This window comes from Suncus etruscus, chromosome 4 (genome assembly GCF_024139225.1).
Source record: "Suncus etruscus isolate mSunEtr1 chromosome 4, mSunEtr1.pri.cur, whole genome shotgun sequence".
Classification (NCBI taxonomy): domain Eukaryota; kingdom Metazoa; phylum Chordata; class Mammalia; order Eulipotyphla; family Soricidae; genus Suncus; species Suncus etruscus.
In genome coordinates this window covers 53,497,232-53,513,889 of record NC_064851.1, presented here as the reverse complement: position 1 = coordinate 53,513,889, position 16,658 = coordinate 53,497,232, and positions in this window count along the sequence as shown.

Below are 16,658 nucleotides of genomic sequence, written 5' to 3'. Positions count from 1 at the left end.
AGAAGAAGTATTAAGAAAAATTAAAAATCTTGGAATAAACTATAAGTTAAAATTTTCACCAAATAGTCTCAAAGACTTTTGTTGATGATGGACAGACACACTGCTCTGTAAAATAGAGATGAAAAACAGCACTCTGTTTATAATCAGAGGCTCAGAGTATAGATTAACAACTATATATTATATATAACATATATTATTCATTTTAATGGAAGCTCCTTAATTGAGAGTGGATAACAGAATCTTTTAATGTCACTAAAAAATTCTTATATATATGCCATTTATATTGTGCCATATCTAGCATTTTCATATACATCTTTTACTGAATATCATATCATAGCCACTTTCTCAAATTATTTAATGTGCTTAAGGAATGATAGTTGTATCATGCTCACTTTGGTCTCTTTTTATAACTAGGGCTTAAACTCATGATCATATGCTTAAAAGGCAAGTTCTCTAAGTTCTCACACTATTAACTTTGATCATTTGCTTTTTAATTATTGTGAATAATGGTGTAATATTTATTATTAGCACAATCTTTATGGGTATATATATACAGAATTTTTTCAAGTAAGTTCACATTTTTAAGGAAAGTTTTCTTTCAGCAGGAGAGAAAGTATCGAAGAGCGAGTGCTTGCCTTAACTGTACCTTATCAGGGTTTGATATATGACACCTCATACAATCCCCCAAGCCCTACCAGGAGTAATAAATGAGCACCTCTGGGTGTGTTTCAAAAGCAAAACAAAAAAAACCAAACAAACAAGTACAATATACGGTTTATTTTGCTATAAGTATACATCTGACCTTATCATTTAAAATATTTATCTGAAGGTCCTCAGTCTCATAAAATATTTATAATATCAAAACTATTATGATCAATTTTGATATAACACATGTATGAAAGTATAAAAATCACTTTTTGGTAGTCTTCAACAATATGATACCAATGGCAAAGGCGACAGAAACAAATCAGAAAAAATGGGACTATACCAAACAAAAAAGTTTCTATATAGCAAAAGAAACACTGTTTAAAATTAGAAGACAGCTAACTGAATGGGAGAAAATATTTGGACTCAATACAACAGGTAAAGAATGTTTTTATATCTAAGATATACAAATTTCTCACAAAGTTAGCTCTACAAAAGCTAAAAATATAACATCAAAAAATGGGGAGAGGAAACAGACACTTTTCTAAGGAAGATCAACAGATGGCCAACAGGTACATGAAAAAATGCTCATCATTTATTATTATGGAATCCAATCAAGATAGCAAAGAGATATCATCTTACACCTATAAAGATGGCACACATCAAAAATAATGTCTGTTGGCAGGGATGTGTAAGAAAGGAATTCTCATCCACTACTGGTATGAATGCTTCCTGGACAAACCCCTATGGAAGACAGTATGGAGGTAAGCTCAGAACTGCCATATAAGCAAAAATCAGCAATCTGATTTTTGGATATCTAACCCCAAGAAAGAAAAATATTTATCCAAAAGGAAATTGGTAAGAGTTAAAATAAAACTGTAAGTCCAATAAAAGATAAGTGAATCATGAAGATAAAGAAATCATGAGACCCAAACTTTAGCAACCAAAATTCAAAATGTGTCTGTTATATTCACTGCCTAAATCAAGGGGGTGGTGACATGGGATATACTTTGGGAGCATTGATGGAGAGAGGTTGACATTGGCTGTATGGTTAATCCTGAAACATTATGTGTCTTAAAACCAATTATGAATAATTTTGTAAATCAAAATGTTTTAAATAAAAAATAAAAAAACACCTTTTAACTATTTACAGCTTTAAGTCTGCTAAGTATATAAATATAACAATGGGATAGTTAACATAAAACATAGTTGGGGCCGGAGAAGTGGTACAAGCAGTAAGGTGATTGCCTTGCATGCGGCTAATTTAGGATGGACTGCAATTTGATCCCTAGAGTGCCGTATGGTCCCCCAAGCCAGGAGTGATTTCTGAGACATAGCCTGAAGTAACCCCTGAGCATCACCGGGTATGGTCCAAAAAACAAAAAACAAAAAGTTAAATATCTGAATTATTAAACCTAATTATATATAAATGGCTATATTTTATTTTATATTATATTGCATAGAAGTATTTTTAAATAAAATGCTAGAAACTATGCTGGAAAATTTTTGCTATCTCTACCCCTAACAAAGAGTCCTTCTTTCAGAGAGAATCCTGTACTTAATTTTATACTTGAAATGAGTTTTCCACATGAATGTGACCAAAAATAAAGACATTTGTTTTCCTCAAAATAATGGGTATTTCCTCAATATAAACTAAAAGATTTTTAAATATTTGAGTATAGAGGTAAACATGTTTTAAATTTATCATGCAATTGAATATAAAGATTATCATACACAATGATAGAGGTAAACATCTTTGCTTTGAAGTTCTTTCTATAGTAGAGTATGAACAATTTCATAGACTTTAGTCTCTTTTCCTTTGTTTTCCCCACAACTTCCTAATCAAGAAAAACGTTTCCTTTAAATAAATTACCAATAAAAACTCTAAAATAATTTTCAAACTAAATACTTCAAAATAACCCTATGATTATTTTAATAATTTAAAATTTGCCAGTAACTTCCTCAACTTCCAAACCTAAATCACTTTAAAATATATTCAGATAACAGCTCGAGAAATTGAAAGAAACACACAGGGAAAAGAATAGATGTTAAAGTCTATCAGTATTAAATTACAAACTCTTCTGAAGGCAAGGAATTTAATGTATTCTAGACTTTCATTTTACTATCATTGCCAAAGCAAGACCTACAAATATAAATGGTCCTAGCTTTCAGAAGACAGAAACCACAATGAATACCTTGGTTTTTAACAGTATCAAGACTAGGTTCTAGTGCAGGTGGGTGATTTCCAACCAATGACTGATAGAACGATCCACACTGGAAGTCAACTCCTCCTACTCTCCATCTGTGGATGTCCATTACTGAGGAACAATAATCAGCACTATATTTTCTTAACCCAATATGGACAGAGAACGTGTTTAGATTATATTGTGTGACATTCCCCTTCTGCATGGAACAGGCCCAAGAGAATCAGGGGTGGGATCTGGCTTTTTATGGGTGGGTCTGATGTGCTCAGCTGTTATCACACTTTGCTGATTGTAATCACTAGTTTTATGGTTTGTTTTACAGCTGCTCCAAAAATTCATTGCAATGTCTTCTAGGTTTATTTTTAATATCCTGCAACTCAAAGATCTGAGAAAGAAGACTTGAAACAGAAATCCATGTCCTGATTTCCGTTCCCTCCTTTTTTTTTCTCATGGGGCAGTGATTTAGGATTTGGGTTACTTTCTGTGGATTTTGATTTTTGATTTTCTATAAAAGGAGCTTGCTAAGAACAGAATCACAGATTATTTATTTGATGAACAAGTTGAAGAAATATACTATGAACACTTTTTAAAATTAAAAATTAATTCACTCTTTAGAGTACTTATAATTAAAGCTCTTTCCTTTTGAGAGTGATAACAAAATAGTAATACTCACTTGCATCTTAAATTTCTTAGATGAAATATTTTCTCAAAACTACACACTTCTAAAACTTAGAAAAGGTTGGAGTATTTCACACTGCAAACTGCATATTTTCACCCTTAGGAAAATGAAAAGATGAGGACATTTCCACATGTGCTATCTTTGAAAATAATTTGACTTGCATTTTAAAACCATCTTATTTCAGAGAAAGTATAAAGTGTCAGTTTGGATCTGAGAGACCATTTAGCTAGAATGGGTGTTGATATTTCTACATTTTTCTAGTAGGTAGTATAGTGTAGTGAACAATCTTTTTAGACATTTTAAAATCCTTTAAACACTCCAAAAGTAAAAGCAAAAACGTCTGGTAGTGAATCGACAAGGCGAGTTTCTGGATTTAACTAAGGGTAGCTAACTGTCAGTCCTCTGTCACCATAGCTGTCAGCAAGATGCCTAAAGCATCCTAACTAGTCACTAGGGATCAGATTATTCTTGCACTGATTGTTTAGATTAACTAATCTACATCCATCATCTGACAAGGGTGGGCAGTTCTGTGCATCCTGTGATTTAGATAAAACTCCAATTGTAAGCACATTGGGTGGCCAAGGGTCAGCTGATCAAAAAGCCTGTTTCTGGGTTATACAAGAGTGTGAATTGTAAACTGAGGATGAAGTGAGCATCCAAACTTCCAAGCATATGTAAGGGGAATGTGCTCCCTGAACAATGATGGGCGAACTATGAGGTTCATTTTCGCTTGTTTACGTAATGCCGTGAACCTAAATGCAGCAGCAGACTGTTGGGGCCATTGTTCAAATCAGATCTGTTATATGTGCTTGTTCAAGCTTGGAGGAACCTCCTTAAGTCACAAACGTTTCACTGTATCTCTAAGCTATTTAGAAGCCTTTCTTAAGTTAACATTTTGTGTCATATATGTTCATGCATACACTCATGGCAGAAGGCAGCCCTCCATGCCAGAGCCATAATTTCAGTCAGTTCTTCAGTTTATTGATTAGCTATGTTAGGTGTGGTGTACTTTTTCTTGTATTTTTTGCTTATTTCATTCACTAAAATTTTACTTATTTTCTGTTTATTTCATTCAATAAAATTTTACAACAAACCAATGTAAGTTTGATAACAGTTTTTCATACCTCAGAAACACAAACTATTTTAAAAAGCAATCCTTACATTATAATTTTATAACAGCATGCTTTTAAAAAGAAAAAAATCAATTTAAAAACACAATCAATCTTTGTTTTCAACTTTTTGAGCAAAGGAAACTAGGGGGAGAAGAGAAATCTATAATTAATTATAAACATATCAATCTTTTCACAAAACAATTATAAGACAGTCTAAGAAAAAGGGTTCATGGGAAAGAAGATAAAAATAAAAAGAGTTCAAAGACTTTAAAAATTGTTTGTAAATAATTATTTGTAAATTAATTGTAAATTAATTATAAACAATAATTGTAAATAATTGTTAGAAATAATATAGGTCCTATAAATTCAATTTCAGTTAGTACTGATTCACTGTGGTATAGCTTCTAGCATCTAGCAACTTGATTTTGTCACTTTCATCTACTGCTGATTAAAAGTACTTGACACATGTGTAGATTACTTTTCTTCCAGGTTCCCTTAGTAAAGGCATGTTTCAAGAATTTTTTCCTTCTAACGATTAAAGTAGCATGTAGTACTGTAGAAAATAGGACACACATAAAACACATAAAAGGAAAAGAAGACCAAAATAAATAAATAAATAAATAAATAAATAAATAAATAAATAAATAAATAAATAAATAAATAAATAAATAAATATAGAAAAATACCAGAGAAATAGCACAGTGGTAAAGCGTTTTGCCTTGCATGCTGCTGACTCAGGACAGACCGAAGTTTGATCCTCTAGCATCCCAAATGGTCCCCCAAGCCAGGAGCGATTTCTGAGCTCATAGTCAAGATTAACCCCTGACCGTCACCTGGTGTGGCCAATAAATCAAAAAATAAAAATAAAAAAAGGAAAAAGATAGAAGCAAAAGTAATGGCTAGTAATGGCTACTTCAGTATATAACATTTTGAGTGTCTACATAGGATAAATTATTATGAAATATAAATAGATTCAATCATTTTCTATTTGTAAGAGTAATTTTAATTTATGCAATAATGTATTTTCTGATTATGCATCAACACTTAAGTGATCACACCAATGTATTTTATTATTTTGTTAAAATATTTCTTCAATTGAGATTGCTTCTCAATTTTCATTATAGTTTTATACAAAAATACTGAACTCTTCAACTTAATTATGTAGATATAAACAAATATACATATTTTAAAATGATTTTATATCTATTGTTAAATGCCCTCTAAAGAATAATTCATATCTTTTCAAAAATAAAGAAAAAGAAATATTTCCTAATATATTAAATGCACAGAACACAGAAGCTCCAATACTTTTAGACTTTTTTTTTTTTTTTTTGGTTTTTGGGCCACACCTGTTGACCCTCAGTGGTTACTCCTGGCTATGCACTCAGAAATCGCTCCTGGCTTAGGGGGATCATATGGGATGCCAGGGGATTGTTGTACGCTAGCGCTTGCAAGGCAGACGCCTTACCTCTAGCGTCACTACTCCAGCCCCTGATACTTTTAAATTTTTAAAAAATAATAATCTAAATAAAAAGCTCTCTATTTTCTTCTCTTCATAAAAAATGAATCAATGTGAATATAGTTACAAAGTTAGTCATGACTAAGTTTTAGATGTACAATGCTCCTGCACGAATCCCTTCATCAGTTTCCTTTTTCCTCCACTAATGTCTTCAGTTTCTTTCTCTACCCCCCATCCCACCATACTTCTAAACTTTTGACTTACAGAATTTTCCCAGGAAAAAACCATGTCATGTCTTAGAACAAAGTAAGTTCACTTCTGCTTGTCACCAAAAGATATCAGTGGCTGCCACATGGAATGTTGTAATTGCACTTGAATTAACTTCAAGTAATCTTTTTCAGTGAATGGGAGAAACTATTCACTCCATATTCATTTGGTAAGGGTTACTATCAAAGATATACAAGGAACTGAATATAATTTAGCAATAAATAAATAAATAAATTAGCATCATCCATAAATGGGGAAGAGCAACGAACAGAGATTTTCCCAAAGAAGAAATACAGTTGGCCAAAAGACACATGAAAAAATGATCCACATCACTAATCATCAGGGACATGCCAATCAAAACAACAATAAGATATCTCACACCACAGAGACTGGCATGCATAATAAAAACCAGAGCTATCAGAGATGCAGGGAGACATGAACTCTCATCTACCACTGGTGTGATTACAGCCTAGTTGTGTCTTTTAGGAAAACAATATGGATATACCTCAAAAAACTAGAAATTGAGCTTCCACATGAACCACTAATACCACTCTTAGAAAATACCTTAGTAACCCAAAAACACAATACAGAAAAGCCCTCTCATTGCTGTTCATTGCAATACTATTTACAATAGTCAGAATCTGGAAATAATCTAAGTGACCAGTAATATATGAGTGGCTAAAGAAACTGTGGTATATCTTTACAATAGAATCCTACATAGCAGTTAGGTAAAATGAAGCCATTAAATTTTTTTATATATGGATGATATGGAGAGTATTATGCTGAGTGAAATGAGTTAGAGTAAAAGTTAGAGGAAAATACAAAAATCTAAACACATTTCATATTTATTCCAACTTAAGAAATGAGGAAAAAAATCAAATTTTTATTTTTTAAAAGAATTAAAAGCTATTTCTCTATCATTGTCAATAATTTTATCTTTTCACAATGATGGTATTTATAGAAATACCAAATCCCCATCTGCTAAGGCTTATAATTATGGATTCTAATTTAAAACATTTTATACTATTCACTGGTATATATTTGATTAATAGAGTCACTTAATTTTGGGAGGCCTTTATATAGATTTTATGTTAAATAAGCTCAACATGACTTTTCATTTTGTTATGGTAATACAATATCATGATTTCTATAACAAAGTAAACTGTAGAGCATGCTATATACATAAATTAAAATTTTCCTCTCCACATCCATGTGCCTTATATGTTTAAGGACTTGGGGTCAACTCCTAGTACTAAAAAAAATCTCACTCCTACTTTTTACTCCAAGTCCTACTTGTGAAAACAAAGTTTACTATCTGATAGATAAATTAATGTTTACATCTTTCTAGATGCTCTAACTACTATTACTACTAAAATAAAAATAAAGAATGCTTATAAAATCAGAGACACTATTATAAGAACTCTGTCTGAATAATTTTACTTTTATAAAAATATATAAGGTTTAAAATATCATCACTAATATCTAAATAAGTAAATCGAGTCATGAGAAATCTTAATCATTTACTAACATCAATAAGTATGTAGTGGCAAATCCAAGCCAGCTGGTAGGTTTGCTATCTTAGAATTTATTTTTCCTCTCCTTTTGTCTTACTTCTTTTTTAAACATAGGTTTAATCAACATATATTTATATATTTCTTTGAAATTTTTACTTAAATTAGAATACATTTTTTGAAATATATATTCTTTGAAATATATAAGACACATAAATATATGACATATAATATAATACCCTAAATATAATATATTTATTTCAAACTTTAACTAAAATTTATAAATAATGCACAAATATAATTTTTTTGGTGTTTAGGCCACACCCAGTGACACTCAGGGGTTACTCCTGGCTATGTGCTCAGAAATCGCTCCTGGCCTGAGGACCATATGAAACACCGAGATATCAAATTGTAGTCCTTCCTAGGCTAGCATGTACAAGGCAGATGCCTTACAGCTTGCACCATGGCTCCAGCCCCATAGAAAGATAATTTTATACATTAGCATATTACATAGCTGCAGAGCATTTTATTGTGTAGTATATCATTTAATACATGATTTTCTTTTTTTGTGAATGACACCAGGGTTATTTCCTATTACCCAATGTGGGTATCCCCTCCCCCAACTTATTTATCCCACCTGAATAATCAGAACTGCCTACACTTGGAGTGGGCAGGGAGAGGATTCTGCATGGGGGGAGAGAAAGGAGATAAGAAGGAGAGTTAGAGAAGTATATAAGAGGCATCATCATCAGAGATTCAGCATCAGATTCAGCATTATCACTTGAGCATCATCCAAGAAGCAGCAGAAGTATCATCACCAAAGGGTGTTAGTCAGCATGGAAGCCAGTTAGGAAGCCTGGAAAAAGCACCTGAAAGGGAGACAGAGGCCAAGAGAGCCAGAAGGAATAGAGATGTAGCTGCTAGGAAAAGGTTTAGTTTAAGAGGCCATGTGAGGAGGTGTGCATGTTGGTAAGGACTGTGAAATAAAGTTGGCTTACTCCTAGAACTTCATCTTATTGTTTTGTGAATTTCTTACCCTCACCCTGAAAAAATTTAGATCCGCCAGACCATATGGGCTGCAGGAGACGGGTTGAGCCCAGAAAGGCCTCGCCATCCCCCTACCAGCTCTAGGACTCATTATTTTATATAAAGACAACAAATGGCACTTGAACATGGACATAGGACCTGGACCAAAGAAAAAGACCTCAGCAATGGTGAGTGCTAATAGTGACTTGACCCTTTGGTGGATTATCACCATGACAGCCCCCTCAAGCTGGATTGAATTTGTTCTGCCTTTTACTGGAACATCAGTGAACATGTCTCCTGTTCTGAACAGCTTCATGTTGCTCTGGTCTATCTACCTGCATTTCTTACTCTGGACTGTACATGCCAGGCTTCCTAGAGATTCTCCTGCACACATTCCACAAAAAGGGAAAAGACTCTGGACAGCATCCCAAATGCCACTGTCTACAAACTTTCCTCTACGAAAAGTGCCTTTTGCAAGCACCTCGGATCCCTAACCTGCAGCAGATTATCTAATAGACCCCAGTAGCCTACCACAGAAGGTGATGATAGAGAAGATGGATGATCCATGGCCAGCTGAAAACCAACACAGATGAAGCTGCTTTTAGAACTTCCTGTATCCAGCCTGACTCACCTTCACATATGAAGGAAGGATACATAGCTTCATGGATAAACAACAACTCAAAAACTTCACAGATGCAAAACCAGCCTTAAAGGAAAAACTGAAAGGTATACTTTAAGACAAGAGAGACTAACAAACACACTGAACTTATACACAAAGATGAAATTAAATCCTACGATAATCATCTCCCTCAATGTCAATGGACAAAATGCACCAATTATGAGACACAGAGTGGCAAAATGTTCAAAAGATGAACAAAAACTTATGCTGCCTACAAGAAATACACCTGAATAGTCAAAACAAACATAGACTCAAAATCAAAGGCTGGAGGAAAATCATACAAGCAAACAAACCCTTAAAAAAAGCTGGGGTGGCCACATTAATATCTGATGACACCAACTTTAGACTCAGAAAAGTAGTAAGAAACAAAGATGGGCACTTCGTACTAATCAAGAGTTATGTGAAATACAAAGAAATCACACTACTAAACATATATGTACCCAATGAGATACCAGAAAATTATATAATACAATTATTGACAAATTTTAAAAAATCAATAACAACACAATCATTGTGGGAAACCTCAACATGGCCCTATCAATAAACTTGCCTGAAAAGATAAAATGAAAAAGGCCTAGTACAAATATATTTGTACAAAATATATATAGTAAATATATATATCCATCCCCAGAAAACTGGATACACATTCTTCTGCAATATAAATGAGACATGTGGATAGACCACATGGTAGCCCTTAAAATATACCTCCATAAAATCAAGAGGATAGACATTTTGCAGGCTACCTTTGCTGACCACAAGGCTCTGAAATTAGATGTGAAAGACAAAGGGACACAGAAGAAGAATGTTAACAACTGAACAAACAGTGGGTCTGAGATGAAATCAAAGAAGAAATTAAAACTTTCCTGGAAACACATGACAGTAAAGACACAAACTATCAAAATCTATGAGACATAGCAAAAGCAGTACTAAGAGGAAAATTTATAGCTTTGCAAGCACACATCACAAAGAAAGAAGGGGCATATCTGAAGAGCTTAATGACTCAGCTTATAAAATTAGAAAATGATCAATAAAAGGAACCAAAAACAGAGAGACAGAGGAAATAACGATGCTTAGAGTAAAAATCAATGAAGTGGAAACTCAAAAAACAATCTATAAGATCAACAAAAGTAGAAGTTGGTATTTTGAAAAAATAAACAAGATTGATAGACCATTGGCAAAACTCACAAAGGAAGAGAGAAATGTGGTAGCCCTATTAGAAATGAAAAGGGGGAAGCACTACAGATATTGCAAAGATTCAGAGGGTAATCAGAGACTACTTTGAGAAACTCTATGCCATTAAACATGAGAACCTGGAAGAAATGGATATATTCTTGGACTCATAACCTTCCATGTTTTTTTTTGTTTTTGTTTTTGTTTTTGTTTTTGGGCCACACCCGGTGACGCTCAGGGGTTACTCCTGGCTATGTGCTCAGAAGTCGCTCCTGGCTTGGGGGACCATATGGGACGCCGGGGGATCGAACCGCGGTCCGTCCTAGGCTAGCGCAGGCAAGGCAGGCACCTTACCTCCAGCGCCACCGCCCGGCCCCAACCTTCCATGGTTTTTTAAGGTGGATATAGCATATCTAAACACCCCAATCACGATTGAAGAAATTAAAACAGTAATCAAATGTCTGCACTAAAAACAAAGCCCAGGCCCAGATGGATTTACTAATGAATTTTTTCAAACTTTTCCAGAGGAACTACTACCAATCCTAGCCAGGTTCTTTCATGAAATTGAAAAAAAATGAGAACAGTTCAAAATAGCTTTTATGAAGCCAATATTACCTTGATACCAAAACTAGACAGATATGCTGCCAAAAAAGATAATTACAGACCAAGATCCCTGATGAACACAAATGCAAAGATCCTCAACAAAATCTTGGCAAATAGAATTCAATGTCTCATCAAGAAGATCACTCTCTATGATCAATTAGGTTTTATCCCAGGAATGCAAGGATGGTTTAACATCCATAAACTTGTCAACATAATGCACAACATCAACAACAAGAAGAATTAAAATTACATGATCATATCAATAGATACAGAAAAAATATTTGATAATGTCCAACACCAATTCTTGATAAAATCTCTCAGCAAGATGGGAATAAAAGGAACTTCTCTCAATATAGTTAAGGCCATCTACCAGAATCCAATGGCAAATATTATCCTCAATGGAGAAAAACTAAAAGCCTTACCTCTAAATTCTTGGACAATACAAGGCTGTCCTCTCTCACCACTCCTCTTCAACATAGAACTGGAAGTACTCGCCATAGCAATTAGGCAAGAAAAAGATATAAAGGGAATCCAGATAGGAAAGGAAGAAGTAAAGTTCTCACTGTTTGCAGATGACGTGATACTCTACTTAGAAAACCCTAAGGACTCTACCAAAAAGCGTCTAGAAACAATAGATGCATATAGCAATATGACAGGCTACAAAATTAACACACAGAAATCAATGGCCTTTTTATACACCAATAATGAGAGGGAAGAAATGAACATTAAGAAAACAACCCCATTCACATTATTCCACACACACTCAAATATCTTGGAGTCAACCTGGAGATGTGAAGGACCTATACAAAGAAAACTATAAAACTCTGCTCCAGTGGAATAGGCTTGAGTACTGAAATAACGCTCCCCAGACATACAATCACCTAATTTTTAATAAAGGAACAATAAATCTTAAATGGAGCAGGGAAAGTCTCTTCAACAAGTGGTGTTGGTACAACTGGTTAGCCAATTGCAAAAAAGCAAACAGACCCCCAGCTAATATCATGTACGAAGGCAAAATCCAAATGGATTAAAGACCTTGATATCAGACCTGAAACCATAAGATATATAGAACAACATGTAGGTAAAACACTCCATGACATTGAGACTAATGGCATCTTCAAGGAGGAAACTGCATTCTCCAAACAAGTGGAAACAGAGATAAACAAATGAGAATATATTAAGCTGAGAAGCTTTTGCACCTCAAAGGAAACAGTGCCCAGGATACAAGAGTCACCCACTGAGTGGGAGAAACTATTCACCAAATATCCATCAGATAAGGGGCTAATATTCAAAATATACAAGGTACTGACAGAACTTTACAAGAAAAAATATCTAATCCCATCAAAAATGGGGAGAAGAAATGGACGGACTCTTTAACAAAAAAGAAATACAAATGGCCAAAAAGCACATGAAAAAGTGCTCCACATCACTAGTCATCATGGAGATGCAAATCAAAACATCTATGGGGTACCATCTCACATCACAGAGATTGGCACACATCACAAAGAATGAGAATAAGCAGTGCTGGTAGGGATATGGAGAGAAAGAAACGCTTATCCATTGCTAGTGGGAATGCCATCTATTCTAACCTTTATGGAAAGCAATATAGAGATTCCTCCAAAAACTGGACATTGAGTTTCCATACAATATAGCTATACCACTCTTAGGGATATACCCTAGGAACACAAAAATACAATACAAAAAACCCCTTCCTCACACCTATATTCATGCCACACTATTTATAATAGCCAGACTCTGGAAACTACCAACATGCCCTCAACAGATGAATGGCTAAAGAAACTGTGGTACACAATGAAATATCATGCAGTCGTCAGAAGAGTTGAAGTCATGAGATTTTCCTATACATGGATGTACATGGAATCTATTATGCTGAGTGAAATAAATCAGAGTGAGTTAGACCCAGAACAGTCTCACTCATCTATGTATTTTAAGAAAAATAAAAGACATTCTTGCAATAATTTTCAGTATGAAAAAGACAGGAGGGCTGGAAGTTCCAGCTCACTACATGAAGCTCACCACAAAGAGTGATGAGTGCTGTTAGAGAAATAACTACATTGAGAACTATCATAAAAATGTGAATGAATGAGGAAAGTAGAAAGCCTGTCTAGAACACAGGTGGTGTGGGGTAGTGGGAGGGATATTTGGGACATTGTTGATGAAGGGGGCGTGCTCTTTACATGACTGAAGCCCACTCACAATCATGGAGGAAGGAAAGAAAGGAGGAAGGAAGTAATCCAGGAAGAAAGGGAGGGATTGATGGAGGAAGGAAGGAAGTGAGGGAGGAATGGTTGGAGAGAGAGAGGAAAGGCAGGAGGGAGGAAGGAAGAATGAAGGAAGGAAGGAAGGAAGGAATGAAAGAAGGAAGGAAGGAAAGAAGGAAGAAAGGAAGGAAGGAAGGAAGGAAGGAAGGAAGGAGGGGAAGTAGGGACAGAGAGATGGAGAGAGGAAAAAGTGAAAAGAGGACTGTGGGAAAGTGTAGTCAATTCTTTCTGCTAATAGATTGCATCTATACTTAACCAGTAATATGACTTTGGAGAAATTATTTTCTAAAATTAAATTTAATAATATAAAATGATATATGTACAAAGACATTAACAACTGCATATTGTTATCTTAATATATAAATTAAATATTCCTAGTGTTGATAGGGGGATAGTGATGCCTTTCTGGGCTCGACCTAGCTTCCCCAGTCCCTGTGGTCTGAAGGGTGTGAAGGTTGTAGGGTGAGGGCGGAGAGATTCACAAAGCAGTCAGATGAAGTTTCAGGAGTCAGCCAGCTTTATTTCATGGTCCTAACCGCTATGTACACCTCCTCACATGGCCTCTATACTAAGCTTTTTCCTAGCAGCAATTTCTCTACTCCACTGGCTCTCTTGGCCTCTGTCTCCCTTTCAGCTGCCTTTTCCAGGTTTTCTAAGTCGCTTTCAAGCTGACTAACTCCCTTTCATGAAGCTACTGCTACTGCTTCTTTGGTAATGCTCAGTTGCTAATGCTGAATCTGATGCTAGATCTCTGGTTATGATGCCTCTCATATACTTCTCTCTCTAACTCTCCTTATTCCCTCCCTTTCCCCCTGCAGACTCCTCTCCCAGCCCATTCCAGGTGTGGGCAGTTCTGATTATTCAGGTGGGATAAATAAGAAGTTGGGAGAGGGCATACCCACAGTCTCCACCTTTTTTGTATTATTACAGAAGCATCATTGATAAGTCTATAACAGGGATACAACAAAGATATATGTATAAAATTATTATTTAAGATACACAATATAACATAGCAATTAGGAAACATACACCAGGATAGCTGAGAACTTTCAAAACTCTAAAATGTATTTCCCCAGAATTGTGCAAATATTAAAATTAGATACAAAATTTTCTGTTTGCAGTAAGGCATAAAACAAAACAAAGGATACATAGAGATAAACCTAAAATGTAATATCCCACTGTGTCCTCTTTTTGAAATATTAATCAACTGATATTTTAATGTTTAAAATTTGTTTAATAAGAGAATTCTCTAAACACTGCTGATTTGATAGCATGAATAGTATCAAAAGAAATGGAACAAAGCCTTGACAAAACATTGGAAAATTGTGAAAGAAATCTTTATGCTTTTTCCCACTATGCACTATGAATAGTGTGTGCTAATCCTGAAAAAAGTTTTTTATCTGAAATGGATCAGTGGAGAATCTCACACATACTCTAAAAAAACTTGAGCACTTCAAAATGGATTTTCCCATAAATGCCTGATTTACAGTGGAGGGAGACTTATCTTTTGACCAATAAGCATGCATCAGAATTTTCTCCTTATTTTCAAGTAAACTAATTTATAGCTTGCACTCTGGGTATCCTTACCTCTGATTTAATTCCTTATTTAAAAATACAGTCACCTCAAACACTAAAATAATTTGCTTTGTCTGTGTTTTCTGAAATAAAATTTCTTTGGTATTACTGAATAAACTAAGTTTCTTATAATTTGTGTGCTAAGCTTACATTTTATTTTAACATTATGGTATCACTATTTTGAATACTTTTAACACTTTCAACAATTCCATTTCAATATATCCTCTTTTGCTCCAGGGATATGGTTTTATTAGTGTTTGAAACCACAAATCCTTAAGCTGGATTTTTGGGTTTGAATCTCTGTTATCTTGAGAAAAGAATTTTATTCAATATTTCAAAGGACTCGAGATAACATTTACAAAAAACAATATCCAATGATGCCTGTAGAATATTTTAGATCTTTAAATCTAGCAATTAGGATACATTAAATAAACAAATATTATCAAAATTATCTTCCTGACATCTCTACTAGTAGGCATTATTGAATTTACCTTTTAAATGGAAAAACTTGAGGTAATTACACTATTTTTATGCTTATGAAATTTTGGTATTTTAAAACATGGTCTTATCCAACTTCATCTATGATGCAATCCTAAGTTTAACTTCTTTTTTTATATAACTTGTGGTAACAGAGAAAAGTTTAGCAGAAATAAAAAATTAGACAAGTTAGTAACTTTAATTTTTTATTCTTGGTTCTATTAGTTCTAACTTTAAGCACTTAATTTTTTTTGTTTGTTTGTTTTTGGGGCCACACCTGGTGATGCTCATGGATTACTCCTGGCTATGTGCTCAGAAATTGCTCCTGGCTTGCTGGACCATATGGGATGCCGGGGATCAAATCGTGGTCTGTCCTAGGTCTGCCGTATTTGAGTCAAAAGTCCTACCACTGCGTCACCACTCCAGCCCTATACACTTAATTATTTTAGTTATCTTTCAGTTTAACAGTATTTCTATTGAGTTTCAAAGATATATTATGCTTTGAATTTATGAAATAAAATAGAAACTTTAAATTTGAAAATTTTTTCAAATAAAATATTACTGTTTATAATTTTTAAAATAAATTCTTTAATGACTGTGGTTATAATTGTTCATTCTTGAATTTCAGTCATAGAATACCACCCTTCACCATCACTTTTCCCACTGCTAATGTCCCCAGTTCCCCTCTGCCCACCCCTCACCTCTCTAGGGAAGACATTTCTCTCTCTCACACCTTTTTGATACTGTGTTTTGCACTATTAAAGAAATTATGCAAGCCATTTTATCCCCTTTCAAGCACCTAGTTCTTGTCCAGAGTGATAAGTTTCAATTGAGATCTTATGTTCCAAGAAATTTAAATGATAGCTCAATTAAAAAAAAGTAGTCAGAATTGGTCTGCTTATTTCTTTACCCAGAAACTCACAGGATAGGGCATTTATTTCCATCTTTCCTATTACAAGTAACCTCCCT